This window comes from Protopterus annectens, chromosome 14.part0 (genome assembly GCF_019279795.1).
Source record: "Protopterus annectens isolate FY-2018-M chromosome 14.part0, PAN1.0, whole genome shotgun sequence".
Classification (NCBI taxonomy): domain Eukaryota; kingdom Metazoa; phylum Chordata; order Ceratodontiformes; family Protopteridae; genus Protopterus; species Protopterus annectens.
In genome coordinates this window covers 260,181,001-260,198,350 of record NC_056748.1, presented here as the reverse complement: position 1 = coordinate 260,198,350, position 17,350 = coordinate 260,181,001, and positions in this window count along the sequence as shown.

Below are 17,350 nucleotides of genomic sequence, written 5' to 3'. Positions count from 1 at the left end.
TACTGTGTGACACGTCAAAACAAGTAGAGTTTTGTCATGTTTCTAAACTGTATTGACTGGCGAAACATGGTACATGAGTGCAAAGATGGTACCTCCTGTACTGCTGTCCTGCAGGTGAAATGATGGAAAAATGTTTCATCTGTTATGTGTGTGGCTTACATAGAACTGTATTGTATGCACAAGTACAGAAACACACACACAAACATATTGTATGTGCACATACAAACACACACGCGCAAACACATGAGTACACAATGGTACCCTTTTTTTGCACTCAGGGTGCTGCTGTGTCACAATAACAATAGCAGATTTTATGGCAGCCATGATAAAACACCACTAAGGAAATGTGTGGGGGATTACAAACAGTGGTTCCTTTGCAGGAAAGAGGCTTTCAGTCTTCTGATGCAACTCTGTAACTGTACTATTACACATCTTGTTAGCTACAGGAACAACTAAAGCATTTTTCTAACTTCAGCTTTGAGTTAGGGGAGCACCACTTCAGGGATGTGCCAAGGACACCAGATAAGTAGTTAGAAAGCAAACAATTAAAGAGAAAGATAAGTAGTTAGAAAGCAAACATTTAAGAAAAAGAAAATCAATTGCAACTGCTTAGTTTGAAACAGGTGTAACATCAGACTAACCAAATTTAATGAAATTAATCTAAATTAAATTATTTTAATAAGTTTTAGCTTGGAAATTGCTCCACAGTTTAGTTACGTTTTGCTGATGAATTTTACAAATACTTGAGCGAAAGAAGAAAAAAGACAGAAGAAAGACTAGAACTGTGAAAAACAGTGAACATTCTAGTGGATAACTACTGTTCTGTTACAAAAGAAGCAAACTAAAAATTTGCAAAAGCATAAGCATTTACTGAAATATTAAGCTATTGCTTATGTTTTCTTTCATTCTTTTCATTTTATGATTCATCTTTCATAACAATTCTTGATCTCTTGCAGTATAACCTACTGAATATACATGAGGTAAGTAAACAGATATTATGAGTTTGGAAACAAGTCATGTAATGAATATAAACAAACATTAAGCATTGAACTCATTCTGCTGTGCTATACACAAAATACACTACCATTAGTACCATAGGAGTTTGTACTGGTTGCAATATAACCATAAATGACATCAAACGTATAGTACATATATACACACACACATATGTGTGTGTATACACATATATATATATATATATATGATATATATATATATATATATATATATATATATATATATATATATATATATATATATATGAGTACGTATCACTTCACCTAAAACTCATTTCACCTAAACTCATTTCACCGAACCCAAATCACCTAAAGTTCATTTCACCTAAAACTCATTTCACCTAAAACTCATTTCACTGACAAGTAGTACAATAAGGCAAGTAAAAGGTATATCTCCTTTTCCCCACTGTAGTGCAATCCTGGTGTTAGTATATATAGATAGGGTTGGTGTGGGAGGCACAGCCCCCCAGATTGAGGGTGTGGGGTGTGTAGCCCCCCACTTACTTTGTTTTTATGGTGTCTAATTTCGTTTTACATTATTTGGTAAAAGCCAACTAGGTGGGGGGGCTACGGCCCCCACACCCCCTTAATATATATACTAACACCAGGATCCCACTACAGTGGGGAAAAGGACATATACCATTGAACTGCTTTAGAGTACTACTTGTCAGTGAAATGAGTTTTAGGTGAAATGAACTTTAGGTGATTTGGTCTTGGTGAAATGAGTTTAGGTGAAGGGATACGTACCCATACACACATATATATATATATATATATATATATATATATATATATATATATATATATATATATATATTTAGATACACACACACACACACACACACACACACACACACACACATATATATATATATATATATATATATATATATATATATATATATATATATATATATATATGGTTTACCTTTAAAATGTTGAGGTCCACTTGTTTGATGCTGAGATGAGAAAAAGTCTGTTTTCAACAGTTCAATCTACTGAACGACAACATGCCGAACTCATAACAGCAGATACTAGTGTGCATTCACTGTTGTGTATTTGGCATTCTAAGTGGCAGTTGCACTACAGTGGGGATTAGGGCATGTACCTTTTCCCTCACTGTAGTGCAATCTTGGAGTTAGTTTATATAATTAGCAGGGTGTGTGGTGAGCTCAGCCCCCCACATGGGGGGGGTGCAACGGGGCTTGACTCCCAGCTTAATGGTCTTCGGAGACATTTGGAAGTGATGGGTGCTTCGCACAAAGTCAATATTCCTGTGTCATCTTATTTTTGTGTACCACGTTCACTCTTCTGAGCATTTGACTTTGCAGTTTCTGACATTTCAAGTCGGGTAAGTAAAGAGTCGCACAAGTGTGTTCTGACATTTTAAAGGATCAATAACTATTCTAATTAAAATACAATTATACAGCATTTCAGAAACAAAGGGATTAGTACCTCTCTGCATCAGAAGAATATTTAATCTCTGCTGTGCTAAACTGGTTCCTAGATCAAATATATGGCCAAATATTGCATCTGTCACATAAATCCACTTGTCAAACATTTTAGTGTGAAGATGGAAAGCACAATTGTGCTAGGACCTTACCCTAAATATAGATGTTCAGGTGCATTCACTGTTACAGTTGTGACTGTTAGAATGTCCTGCCCACCAGTAGCCTGACTGACCAGCCCATCTTCTAGCACTGTGCCATCCAAAAAAGGTTTTGGTGACTCCTTCCCTCTTCCTTGTAAGGACATTGAAGCTATAAGATGGGAGATGACAGATTACATCTTCAAACATTTCTAGCTATGCTGTTCACTACTGTTCATGGTCTCAGTGCCTTTAGTCCCTCAGTCAGTCTGCTTACAGAAGAAAGCCAGATACCCAGATGGGGATTTATTCTATCATGGAATATTATTATTTTGCTGTCTGGTGTTTCATAATGAATCCCATTCCGCCACTGTCTTAACTTAATAATTTGATTGTTTATAAGAAGCAAATTCCTCCTTAGTCCTGATCATGATATAAGTACTTGTCTGTATTGTGCTGCTTTGCTGCCAAAGACAGTCAGGAAAATAGTTAAACATTTTGGGAGTTTCTACTGCAAAAGGGGCACATGCTTTGTTTTACACTGCTGTGGCTCTAACCAAAGGTACTGGGAGCACTTCTCAAGAAAAAAAAAAAAAAAAGATACCATAAGAGACATGGGGAGAAATGAAAAAAGACTTGTTGTTGTTGTGTCTTTCGGCTTTTCCCATTAGGGGTCGCCACAGTGGAACTCCGGTCCGCTAATGATTGGCAGTAGATTTTTACGTGCTGGCTTGCCGGGCCTAACACACAACCTTCAACAAAGGAACGCCCATTCACGCATGTCACCACACAGAAGACGATCTATCAAACGGGCAACGTCTAACTGTGAGGCGACAATGAAACTACCCAAAAGGACAACTCTGGTTTCCCTAAGTCCAGCAGCTATGAACATGGTATGATACTTTCTCACCTCCTACCTTCAAACAAGGTGTTTGCCAAGGCCATTGGCATGCCTACTCTGCAAGCTGTAATACCAATGGCTTTGAACAGATCCACCCAGACCAAAGGTACTATCATACCTTCCAATTGCAAGAGGGCCTTGGCTTCATTGACGTATAGGTTTGTAGGATCATAGGAGATTACTAGGCTATTGACCCAGAGGTCATTTTAAGCCTAGCTGTTTCAACCCAATGTAATACAATAGAAGTACAAGTCAATACCCAAGATTGCATTGAGTGATGACACCCATGTCCAGGAGGTTGTGGGCACTATTGCGGGTAAGAATTTATGGTGCCCCAACAGCTTGTCCAGGTTCCTCTTGAACAGTGTCATAGAGCTGCTCTGTTTCACATGAACTGGTAGCCTGTTCCAAAGATGTGGCAGTCTCTGGGAGATAAAGCTGTCCCTCCAGCATGTCCTATTTAAGTCACAGACCATATTTTAGTCCCTGGAATGGATAGTCCTAGACCCATTTGGTTTAAGGATATGCAGTAGGTTTATTAGATTTAGATCTTGGGTTGTTCTGTAGGCCAGGTATAAGTCTCCCGTAAAAAGTCTATATGATACAGAGTATAGTGACAGGGACTTTAGTTAGTCCATGTAAGGCTCATCCTGGAGGCTGTTGATTTCCTTTGTTAGAAACTTCTGAGATCTCACTAATTGCTGCGGGTGTTTAGTACAGTACATACCAAATAGGGCATTATACTCAATTATGGGGCATATAAGTGCCGAGTATATGGGGGGGTTATAAATTATTTTCCTCTTGAGGCATTGCCTTTACTAATCCAGTGAGCTATGTGGAAAGCCTTCCTTACAATGGTAGACACATGGTGGTCAAAGTTAAGCTCGTAGTCACACTGTGATCCCAGATCCCTTACCACTTCATGGGTGCTTAGGGTTCATAGGTTCACAGGTTGGTACTGGGCTATCAGCCCTAGGGCCTATACAAACCTAGCCATAACAATTCCCTGGATATTTCTTCCAACAATATTTACTTCCCTGGACCCCTGTCTAGCAGGGTGACTGACATGATCCACAGGGTGAATTTCCTATCTCCCATCCAATCATCATGGTTCCTTTTAAAGAAGGCCAAGGAGGCACTCTACTTGACATGTATGGGCAGTCTATTCCAGAGTATGGGGAGTCTTTGGGTCAGGAACCAATCCCTCCAGCATGTTTTGTTCATTGTGATGACAAGGTTTAGATCCCTGGAGAGTGTAGCTCTAAGGGATTTTAATTTCTTTAAGTGGCACATGTGCAACAGCTCAGGGTTTGACATGGCCTTGTATGTTAAGCAGAGATCGCCTCTGAGTAGACGATATGCCACAGAGTATAGCTGGAGGTTTTTTAGATGGTCAGCATAGGGCATCTGCTTTAGGCCGGTGATTCTTTTAGTGAGGTATTTCTGTGGCCTTTCCAGCTGTTGCAGATGCCTTGAGAGGTACATACCAAACTGGGCATTGTACTCTATAATGGGTCTACTGAGGGATGAGTACAGTGGGACAATGACCTCCTTTTTTCCTGGATGAAAAGCCCTTAGTGATGAGGTGTGCTACATAGAAGGATTTCCTGACTGTTATGGTGATGTGCTTATTGAAAGTGAGACCACTGTCCACCTATGTCCCTAAGTCTCTCATCACACTTTTGGTGTTTAGTGTATTGTCACTTATGTGGTAATTCATGGCTACATGATTTTTCCCAAAAGGGATAACTATACATTTCTTGGCATTAAGCTTGAGCCCATGGCTCTGGCACCAAGCATCTGTTTCTGTAAGGCTCTTTTGTAGAATATCCACATCATTCGGGGATTAAATAATGGCTCCCAGTTTGCAGTCATCTGTGAACTTTGTTAGCCAAGTCCCTTAGTGTTGGCCTGTACTTCAGAGAAGTAGATGCCAAACAAGAGCGTTCCCAGGACTGAACCCTGAGGTACTCCACTTGTCACTTGTCTGGAGCTGGATTTGGAGTCAGCTACTTTTACAGTCTGGGTTCTGTTAGTAAGCCAGTTGGCAACCCATCGAGTGACGTAAGGATTTATGTCCAGCTTAGTAAGTTTATCTATGATTCCAGAGTGGGGGATGGTGTCAAAGGCCTTGGTGAGGTCCAGATAGACTGTGTGGACCACCTTACTCTCGTCCACAGCTCTGGAGACTGAGTTGAAGCCACCAGTTCTACACATGGTTGGGTCCTACCCTTTAGGTTATGTACATAGCTGTAAAAGCCCTTATGGTTATCCATGGCAGTAAAAAATTAGCGACTGTAAGAAAATTGAAAGCAGCTACAAAGCCAGATGAATTTTAGCGCTTTCTTTCACTTTATTGTTAACGTGAACTTCCTCAGAAAACCAGGATGCCTCCCAACATCCTGGTTTTATAGTCATGAACAGGAAATGATGTACATCCAATGTTGCAATAATAAAGATTTTTTAAAAAATGTATAAAACATTAAAACACATAATCTAGTCTAACATTTATACATCGTTGTAAAAATAGTGGTGTCATCTGAATAAAAATCGATGTATTATGACAATATATCAAAATCTTTAAAATGAAACCATAAATGACCAATATCCATTACACAAGAGTGTGACCCTATTAGGTAAAATAAATTCCAGCTGAGACTGATGTTACGTCATGCATAGTGAACCATAATTAGTGTAGTATCAAAAATTGATAATACTACTAGCAGCCATGACAGTGTCAAATGGTGGTCCCGTGGAAAGATCTCCACTGATGTCTCCTACAGAAATAAGCCGGAATCACCAGATGTCTCCCACAATGAATTATTCACTCACACTGACACTCGAATTCAAACACCATCGAGTCGTCTATACCCTGTCAAATAAAGGAAGTGTAAAACCTACGGCAGGTGGCGAAGCTAATGAAATTTGTGAGCACTCACTCAAAAATATCTGCTGTGACAGCGTTATCCAAAAATTAATAAAGGAAAATCAGCTAATAGATGAAAACTAAAAAACAATAGTGTCAATAACTAAAATGAAACTAATGGAAGTATATAATTTGTGGGCATCAATATCCCAAAAAGTGTGTGTACGCGTACACACATGAGAAATCTATACCCATAGACGTGTCTGTCTTGTTGACATACATAAATCTACACGTGTGTTCACTTACATATACACGTGAGTGTGTGTGTGCGTGTGAAAAAGTGCTCAGGGATTACCTGAAACACACACACAAACACACCACCATACCCATGTGCACATAGTCTCTCTCTCTCCCACCCACACATGCTAGTGTGAGGGAGATAGAGTAAAATATTGTACCGAATTATCATTGTGGGAGACATCTGGTGATTCCGGCTTATTTCTGTAGGAGACATCAGTGGAGATCTTTCCACGGGACCACCATTTGACACTGTCATGGCTGCTAGTAGTATTATCAATTTTTGATACTACACTAATTATGGTTCACTATGCATGATGTAACATCAGTCTCAGCTGGAATTTATTTTACCTAATAGGGTCACACTCTTGTGTAATGGATATTGGTCATTTATGGTTTCATTTTAAAGATTTTGATATATTGTCATAATACATCGATTTTTATTCAGATGACACCACTATTTTTACAACGATGTATAAATGTTAGACTAGATTATGTGTTTTAATGTTTTATACATTTTTTAAAAAATCTTTATTATTGCAACATTGGATGTACATCATTTCCTGTTCATGACTATAAAACCAGGATGTTGGGAGGCATCCTGGTATTCTGAGGAAGTTCACGTTAACAATAAAGTGAAAGAAAGTGCTAAAATTCATCTGGCTTTGTAGCTGCTTTCAATTTTCTTACAGTCGCTAATTTTTTGGTTTCCAGAGTTTTGTTCGGGGTTCCGAAAGTGTATTCTAGTTTGTATCCATGGCAGTACTTGCTAAGTTTATCTCAAAGAAGCACTTGACAAGTTGTCTAATTTGCCTGTTAAGACCGAGGAGGGTGCTTTTCCATTGTTGGGTCCTTGTCTTTGTTTTCTTGGATAGTAACCTTTTGTGTTTATTGTAGGCTAGAAGTCCATCATGGCAGCTTGATTTTATTTGGGGCTCTGGCTTTGATTCTATCTGATTCAGCTGAGTTTATACACTTATGCAAGTGATTGTAAAGGGGATTAGTGTAAGCTTTTATGTAGTTACCACTTTCATCTTGAGGTGGGACTTGGAATGCATTTTTACCTTCATCTTGGAGGGTATAGTTTGCTTGGTGAAGTTTTTTAATCTGATTTCACCCTCTGTGAGTTTTGGTGTTAATGTCAGTTCGAAGGTGACTGATTTGTGGTCAGTTTTAACTAATGAAGTTACAACAGTTGCAGCAGTGCATCTGTTTGACATGTTGGTGAGGACCAGATCTAGAATGTTTGTTCCTCTTGTCAGGCTATGGACAATTTGCTCCAGGGCATTTGAATTCAGAAAGTTAAGGAACTTTTCTGCTAGCGAGTTTGGGCTAGATTAGGTTTCCCAGTTGATGGTGGGATAATTAAAATCACCCATAACCAGTGTGTTTGGTAAAATTGGATTATCTTCAGTTTGGTTAAGTAGGCTTCATAGGTGTTGTGACCCAAGGAGGAAAATCTGTAACTGGCTAGGGCTTACATGGTAGTCTTACCCACCGTATCCTGGACCTGGAGTAACTCCAGGGAGTTGTCCAAGCTAACTAGATGGGAGGTAAATTTATCTTTAGTATAGATTGAAACACTGTCTTCTTTAGTTTTCACATGTTCATTTTGTGGTCCAAAGGTATGGAAGGCATTGTAACCTTGCAGGGACAGGGTACTCTCTGAGCTCTTAAGCCAGGTTTCTGTGACTGCACAGACATCTACATCTTCTAATGAAAGAAGTGCTTCCAGGGAGGGCAGTTTTTGGTTTATGCTCCTATTATTTAGTAGCATAACCTTTATTTTGTTCTGATTGGTTAAATTCATATCAGTAATGTTGTTTTCAAGACATTACCTAAAAAAGATACTATGGTGAGGCAACAGCCTTTGTCATCAGCTGAAAGGCTAGGGATGCCAGATGCAAACCTTTTCGGGCAATGCAACAAGGTTTGCCCTTAGTATACTCACAGGATATATCTGTGAGAGTGTTTTCATAAAGAAAATTAAGGTCCTTCTCATTTGTCAATGATCCTAGGCCTCCAGAGTGGTTCTTTCTGAAGCTACAAGGCACAAAGTACTACTGACAAAACTGGTTCCCACCACCTTGCTTCAGAGTAGGTTAAGTAGTGGTTCAGTCACATCCATTTCTCAGGTTTATTCTCAGAAACTCCTCCTGTTGGCTCAAGATTTTATATATTTCTTGAAATCCAAGCATCCAGCTTTAATTCAAGTATGAAGATGGAACCAGAGTTACAGGAACTGTGAGGTAAGAATTAATAGAGCTATCATAATTTATAAAAAAAAACATTGCATTAAATACAGAAAAGAATTAGTGCCTAATTTACTATATCACATTTACACAGAGATGCATTTTGTGCATGCTGAATATGTTACAACTTTGTGTAATTACAGGATTGCTTATGCAATTTTATTATACACGTTTGTGGACATCACATTCTGTAATACCCTGCATATATAGCTTTACAACCTAGGCAACTATGTGATTAGTATTGCAATGTTACTGAATAGAGTGTGGGTGGTGGTATGCATACCTCTCAACTGTACGGATTTTCACAGAATGTCCAGATTTTTGCCTCATATTTCTGGTCGTCTTTTTCATAAAATTGGAGCTTTCTGGTAAATCATTGGCAAGTCATTAAATCTGAAGTCAGAAAATAACAACATACAGTTGAGTATCAGGCTTCATACCCTTCAGAAGATTCATGATAACACAAAATCTGTTATTCTATCAACTTTCTAAGTTTGTAAGAGCAATACCTAAACATTTTCCCTAATTTTGGGTCTTTGCTGCCCCCCACCATTATTTATTGCTTTGTCTAGATTTCTTGGTCTAAGAGGTTGAAATGTATACTGGTATGACTTTCCAAGGCAGTAGCTTCCTAATTAATTGCTTACAGAGGTTTGACTCCTCTGAAATATATTACTAGTGGAGAGTAACAAAAGGTACAGCAGTCTGTTTTCTAAATTAAGTACAACCTCCCCAACCTTCTTACAGTATGAAAATAGGCCAGTTATAGGCAATATTCAGAGAGCACAACTGAGTTGCAGGCATCATGGTCCAGTTAATGTTGTAGGCCAGAGGTGGAATGCCAACAGAGGAGATGAACTTGATCAAAAACATAATCATAAAAAGAAATTAAAATGAAAATGAAATTGTCAGTAATACCATAGCTACTATCTCCCAGAGGAGTAACCAATAAACAATGCTAATGATTTTCTAACACAGTATAAAGACTGTGCAAGAAATCACACAAGGTCATGATTGAAGTGAATGAAGATCATAACATGGGTATCAGCAGCACTACAGGATCTACAGAAAAGCCTATCACAGAGATAGCAAACTTGAACACAGACCATCGCAATCAACCTTTTAACTAATTAGTTTGCTGGAAGGTATATGGAATGTAGACCCAGTCATTTTTAGTTTGGCCCTTAACATCTTGTGGTGCAGGTTGAATATGTAATCCTAAGGGGAGATAACTCAATGAGTCTACTAAAATGTTTAGGACATGCTGCAACTCCTACAATACAAACACATATCATGAAGTGTCTGGACTTCAGTAATGAAGAAGAGTACCTTTCAAAAACATGTATATCAGATGAGAGTTGTGAACTTCAGAATACCTCTTTTTACTGGTGGGGAAAAGGGAGTATTCCCATTCCTCACTGTAGTGTGACTGCTGAAGTCAATGTTCGAAGTTTCACTACTTCAAACAAGTGGACTCGGTGAAGTGGAGTTCAAAGTAGTGAAACTTCGAATAAGTTGATGGAACCCATATATATATATATATATATATATATATATATATATATATATATCTACACACACACACACACACACATATATATATATATATATATATATATATACACATATACATACATATACTGTATATGTATACAGATAGAGAGATACAAAGCAAGTGTCCAGCCCAGGTATGTAAAGCTTGATATGCTGCTTAATGTGTTTAATGTTACAAGGATAAATGTCTAAATACCAGATTTGATTACATCATTTCTCACATCTTTGTTTTTAATAAAAATAGGCTTAGGGAGAGAATACAGGCATTTATGCTTCAAAATAATTGGTTCTTGTACCCAATCTATTCAAGTGCAAAGGGGATGCATTATTTCTTAGATATTATTGACATATGGTGCACCTCTTCTTTGATGTTAATATTATCTGTAAGATATTTCATGCCTTCTCTGTTAAACCTATACTTAGCCTTAGTAAGTGTCAGAACAATGGAAGACCAAGAATCATTTAGATGTACCCATGCCATCTGAACACACCAGGGAGGAACTGAAAGATCTACAATACAGAGTTACAGCTTTAGACACCTGTTTACCAAGTAATGGGATAAGTCATCTAGTAGTGAAGGTTCCCCTTTGAAATTTATAAAGTAGCACTATAGCAGTTTAACCAGCTCCTCTCCAATGATTTTACTGAGGTGTCTTCATATGAAGAATTCAGTAAAGAATACATATAAACCCTAACTTAGACAGATCATTAAAGGCAGAGCTCCACTAAACTAGTGAGTATAATGCTGACTTCAACCTCAGAATGTATCATCCCTCCAACACCATGTATAGTACAACAGAGAAACTCCCTGAGACTCTTTTACAATGATAATTCTCTTACCTTTATTACAAATTTGAAGCCATCATTTACTCCCCTTACAGTATACTATTCATTTTTTGTGTATAAAAGTACTTTATTTATAACTTGTGTTAAATGAGCATGTAACAGTTGCATACAAGTGCTTCCTACTCTAAAAATCTGAACATCTCAAAAAGAACACAATCAAGCATGGTGCACTTTAACAGTCTTGATAAATATTAACATCAATAATACTAAATTATCTTTAATAAGTAGTGGTTTAATTTCCATCTCCAACAGATAATATCAGCAGTCACTAAATTAAATACTAGATAGCGCTATGAATAAACAAACTTTTTTATTTTATTTCACACTATCTAGAATGCCTACATTGATTGTAGCTCATGTTAAATTCGAATTGTGAGTATAATTGAAATGTATCACACTTGGAGCTCATAGTGCTATGTGGTAGTTCAATGTCTGCAAAACATTCATGAAGTTGTTTTATCCTTAAAGTACAAAGGTCTGCTGCAAGCTAAAAGCTTACGAACACTCACAATATGCCAATGTTATTTAAAGCATTTCATTCGTATTTATTTTTGTATCATTATTTTAATATTTTTTTTTTTTTTATTCTTGTTGTTTTAGCAAGTCACCTTAAAACTCAAGCCAGATAAGAGTCAACATTCTACAACAGGCACATGAGTGCAATAAAGTTAACCATTATAGCAATAACCCATGACTGGGTGTGGGTAATGCTGGATTTACCAACGGTTGGCGTGGTTTGGTCACGAGGGCAAAGCCCGAGTGGCCAAACAAAGCCAACCGTGGGTAAATCCAGCATTACCCACACCCAGAAGTGGGTTATTGCTATTATACAATGACATTATTTAAGAAAAAAAATAATTACTTTTCTTAAATAATGGCATTGTATAATGCCTCTTTGCTGCCCTTCTGCAGCTGTCTGATATTCTGCGGCAGTTCTGATGTACTGCGCATGCATATGCCTACGCAGGGCATCAGAGCTGTGGGCAAAAGCAACGGAGAAAGCAAGATCTCTGTTGCTTTTTACAAACTGTTTTGCTATGTTAAATGGGTTTAACGTAGCGAGACAGCTTTAAAAAAGCAACAGAGAATCTCCGTTGCCTTTTTTAAAGCTGTATCGTTACGTTAAACCCATTTAACATAGCGAGACAGTTTTGAAAAAAGAAACGGAGAAAGCAAGATCTCCATTGCTTTTTACAAACTGTTTTGCTTTGTTAAATGGGTTTAACATAGCGAGACAGCTTTAAAAAAAGCAATGGAGAATCTCCGTTCCTTATTTTAAAGCTGTCTCGCTATGTTAAATCCATTTAACATAGCAAGACAGTTTTGAAAAAAGCAACGGAGAAAGCAAGATCTCCATTGCTATTACAAACTGTCTCGCTATGTTAATGAGTTTAACAAAGCGAGACAGTGTTTCTGTAAGAGTTATAGTAATGGAAAAAGTCTGGGCGACTGGACCTTTTTCCATTACTATAACTCGGATTTACAACGTGCACGCTGACCAATCAGAGTGCACGTTTTTGAATATTAATGGGGGGGGTCATTGTATAATAGAAAATATTTAATAGTCCTATATCTGTTCAAAGCAGAAAATATAATTTCTGTCACACATAAAACAATCTCTCAACAATATTTATTCCATTGCCTAGCTCAAAAGCAGCACTATACCTCCCTTACTGTACAGTGATAACTTTAATGATAGGAATGCCACACATTTTACCACCAGCAGTCCAACACTTTTCCATCTACTACTTTTTTCAAAAAATAAGGTATTAAATGATTTTAAAATCACAGGAGCCTTTGATAATTGTTTTTACTGAACTGAAATTGCTAAGTAATGTTTAAGTAACCTTGCAAAAATTGAAAACTTTGCTGGCCATAATACAAGTATCTACAAATCCTCCTTGTTGTGTAGCCTTATTAAGCAACCCTATTTTTCAAATTATTAGTTTAGATATTTACCTTCCAATTAATAGGGCAATAAAGCTCGATATTTATGCTCCAGGGCACTCACCCAAAAAGTGGAAACAACACTTATACTCCTAAACCCCACATCTTTGATGTGAACAACATTATTTGCAGTTGCATTTTATATTGTTATCTATGATACTTTGAAAGAGTCCTAAGAAATATTTTCCTCACTTAAGGCTGGGAGAACAGTATAATTTCATATCTTCTGTCTACAGCTGGAAGATCTCACATTATTTAAAATTGTTTTATGTCCTCCTTATGACATATATTGTCCAACGGTATTATACAAAATCCTGAAATCACTCATGCTATGACCTATCTTTGATTATTATACAGATATTATCATAACTCATGCCATGAAACCTTGATTATCCAATATAAGATACGTCCTTATCCCATAAACAATTTCTGAATTTTATTTGTGTTTAGCAAGCATCCTATATAGTACAGCTGAGGGAGAGAAAACACATCTAATGAAATATATTTTCACATTCCAAGGTAAATCATGTTCTATTATGAAAGCTTTCCAGGTGTATAAAATCACACATGGCTCTGGTAAATGTAATCCTTAGTTACTAGTTATCAATATCTGAAAAAGAAATTGCCTACATTTTTCTCAACTCAAAAGATCATATTTTGTCAAATTTATCACTGGTTGGGAGGACCATCAGTTGAATAATATTACATTTCTGTTATCCATCCAGCTAAACCATTGAAAATCAAAGTATTAAACTGTAAAAGAATAGGGAAATTATACACTGTTTACTGTTCAAGCTAACCATTTGAGTTTCCTCATGTATTTACCAAACTAAAACAATGAGTAAAAAGGTTTCACAGAAAAAACAATTGGTTAAAAAACGCAAAAAGAAAAATCTAGCAAAGCTAGACTTTACACTGTGTCATTCCTTAAACCTCTAGTATTAGAGGCAATGTGGGATGTCTGCAAGTTGCCCTTTAAAGACATCAGAAGTTTCAGCTAAATAGCAATTCTGAATGTCCATGACTTTTTCTTTTATGTCTATTAATGGACAAATTCAGGCCAATAAAGCCAAACCCCACAAGCTGTGGACATGCATGTTTCTGCCATCTTATGACATCATCAGCATGGCATAAGTGGAATGTCTGGCTAAGATTTGGAAACACAGGGTTGTGATCCCGCAATCATACAGTGACATGTTAATATTCAGTTGCTGGGGCCAACTGTGCTGCAACCTTTTTGCATCCTAAGTTACAAATGCAGAAGATATTTTGCCCTTATCCCACCACAGGGACAGTCATTTAGCAATGCTCTGGTTCACTACTGGCCTCCTGTATTTTTAATTGTTTTATGTCCTCTTTATGACATATATTGTTCAAAAGTATTATACAAAAATCCTGAAATTACCCATGTTATGACCTATCTTTGTTTAATATGCAGATATTATCATAACTCATGCCATGAAACTTTCGTAATCCAATATAAGATACATCCTTATCCCTTAAACAATTTCTGAATTTTATTTGTGCCTAGCAAGCATCCTATACAGTACAGATAAGGGAGAGAAAACACATCTAATGAAATATCTTTTCACATGCTAAAGTAAATCATATTCTATTATGAAAACTTTCCAGGTATATAAAATCACACATGGATCTGCTAAATGTAATCCTTAGTCACTAGTTATCAATATCTGAAAAAGAAATTGACTACATTTTTCTCTACTCAAAAGATCATATTTTGTCAAATTTATCACTGGTTGGGAGGACCATCAGTTGAATAATATTACATTTCTGTTATCCATCCAGCTAAACCATTTAAAATCAAAGTAGTAAACCGTAAATGAATAGGGAAATTATACACTGTTTGCTGTTCAAGCTAACCATTTGAGTTTCCTCATGTATTTACCATCAAAAACACACTACAATGTTTCTGGGAAGCTGTGGGTTGCAGCTTATGATCAACGTTTACTGTGCATTATGAAGAGACATTTGGTATTTTAGCCTTGATCCAGGGGAAGAGGGCAGCTAGAACTGTGATTTGGGATATTTTTGCAGAGAATGGTTTGTATGCACGTCTGCTGAGTGAGAGGTGGGAGGGCTGGAGGAGTGTGTTGTCTCTTGTTGTGGCAGTTTTTGTAAAGTTTTTTTTTTGATCTGTTTGCTCTCTGTTCTTTTTCTGGCTGCTAATTTGCTGAAAGGAAGGGAATTTAGGCTTAAAGTTGCAGTGAAGTGAAGCTTTGCTTCAGGTGCATCACAATCCACGGGTAGGCAATGCACAGACACACTAACAGAAGCAGACTCTCCCAGGTTGCTATGGTAATGGAGACAGAGTAATGACAATGCTTAATGGCTCTGAGGAGCTTCCGAGATGATTCTTGGCAATGAGTTTTTTTTTTTTTTTAAATATACATAATAAAAGGGCTGTTTTAAACCACACGTACACATATTGATGGTCTCCCAACACTTTGTTTAGATCGTTAAGTTGATTACTGATAATAAATAAATAAATAAATAATATGCACAATTTTATATTTAAAATGTATTTTGGTCCAAACACATTAGGGACTTACATAAGAGTGGAAGTCTGAGTTATTGTGAAAGACTAAGAGCACTTGTTCTTGGGCAGTACCCTTTGCAGTGGTCTGGGAGGTGAGTTTGCTCGGATGTGTTAGGCATATGGGGACAGCTGATTCTAGGGATGTTTGGGTTGCTGGGAAGTGCTAGAGAGTCATCTGATTTCCTTCGTGGAAATATCTCTGGGAATGGAAAGTGTGTTGAGTGGTTCACTGGCAGAGTGGCCACTGCATGGAACTGGCTGGTAAAATGGAACAGGACAAATATTGGTTTGGATATTTTCAGAACAGCCTGGAAACATACAACATAAACTATTGAATGGTATTCTGGCAAAACTGGATGGGCATTGTTGCCTGTGCTTGAAGTACTGATATGTGTGTATGCAAGGATGGAAATATAGTTATAACAAATAAGAAACTAGAATGATCTCATAATTTAAATCTATGGACTGCATAAACATGCTTGGAAGGAGCTAATAATAAGAATAAACATTACAGCTTGGGGTCTCTCAAATAACTAAGCAACAGCCAAAAAAAAAAAACACATACCCACACACACAATAGTTATGTAATGTATGATTTTAGTAAATCTAGACGTAAAATTTATAATTGTCATATACGATGAAGCAGTCTGCTGAATTTAGATATTAAAGACAGGATTTAAAAACATGGGCTTGTGTATAATAACACTATCGTCTTAACTTGTCATAAATGACATACACTACATTGAACATCAAGGGGAAGCATGATGTTTTCTTATGTAAGCAAATATGCATAACAAGTCATGTAATTGCTTTATACAGAAAATCACTAGGCAAAGACCAGGCTCCAGCTTAAAAACAAACTGCTTTAATAGTAAGGAACTCACACAAGCGCTTTCACCATTAGGCTTCTTCAGGTACATGAATTATCCTAGTAAACACAACCACTTTATATCCAAAAATATTCAGCTTAATTGGTTCTTAAAGCCATATTACTTTACATTCATTCCCTTGTAATACATTACATGAATACATATAGAAATATATAAAAAATATATAAAAATACTTCAACTAATTTCTACAAGAATACCAGATTCTAATGCATATCATGATAATTATAAAAATAAAACATTTAATAAGCCTATAAAAATACTAAAAAGCTAAGATATAGACTATCTACGTAATGGTCTGTTCTTTAAAACTGGTCTCAATGGAATAACATCATTAAGGCCATGTCCTGCATTTGCCCTGAGCCTTACTATCCATTCGACTTCCATAGTTTCTGTTTTATTTCTAATATCTCCCTTTCTCTTATTTTCATTAATAATACCCAATACTCTAAATTTAAAATTGTGCTGAGTATTGCTTTCTTTTACATGCTTTGCCAAGGCATTGGGAATATTCCCATTCCTAATATGGTATATATGTTCACTTATTCTATCTTTAAGAGGCCTATCTGTTTTACCCATGTAAAATTTATTACATATTTGGCAGTTAGCCAAATATACTACATGCTTCATGTTACAGTC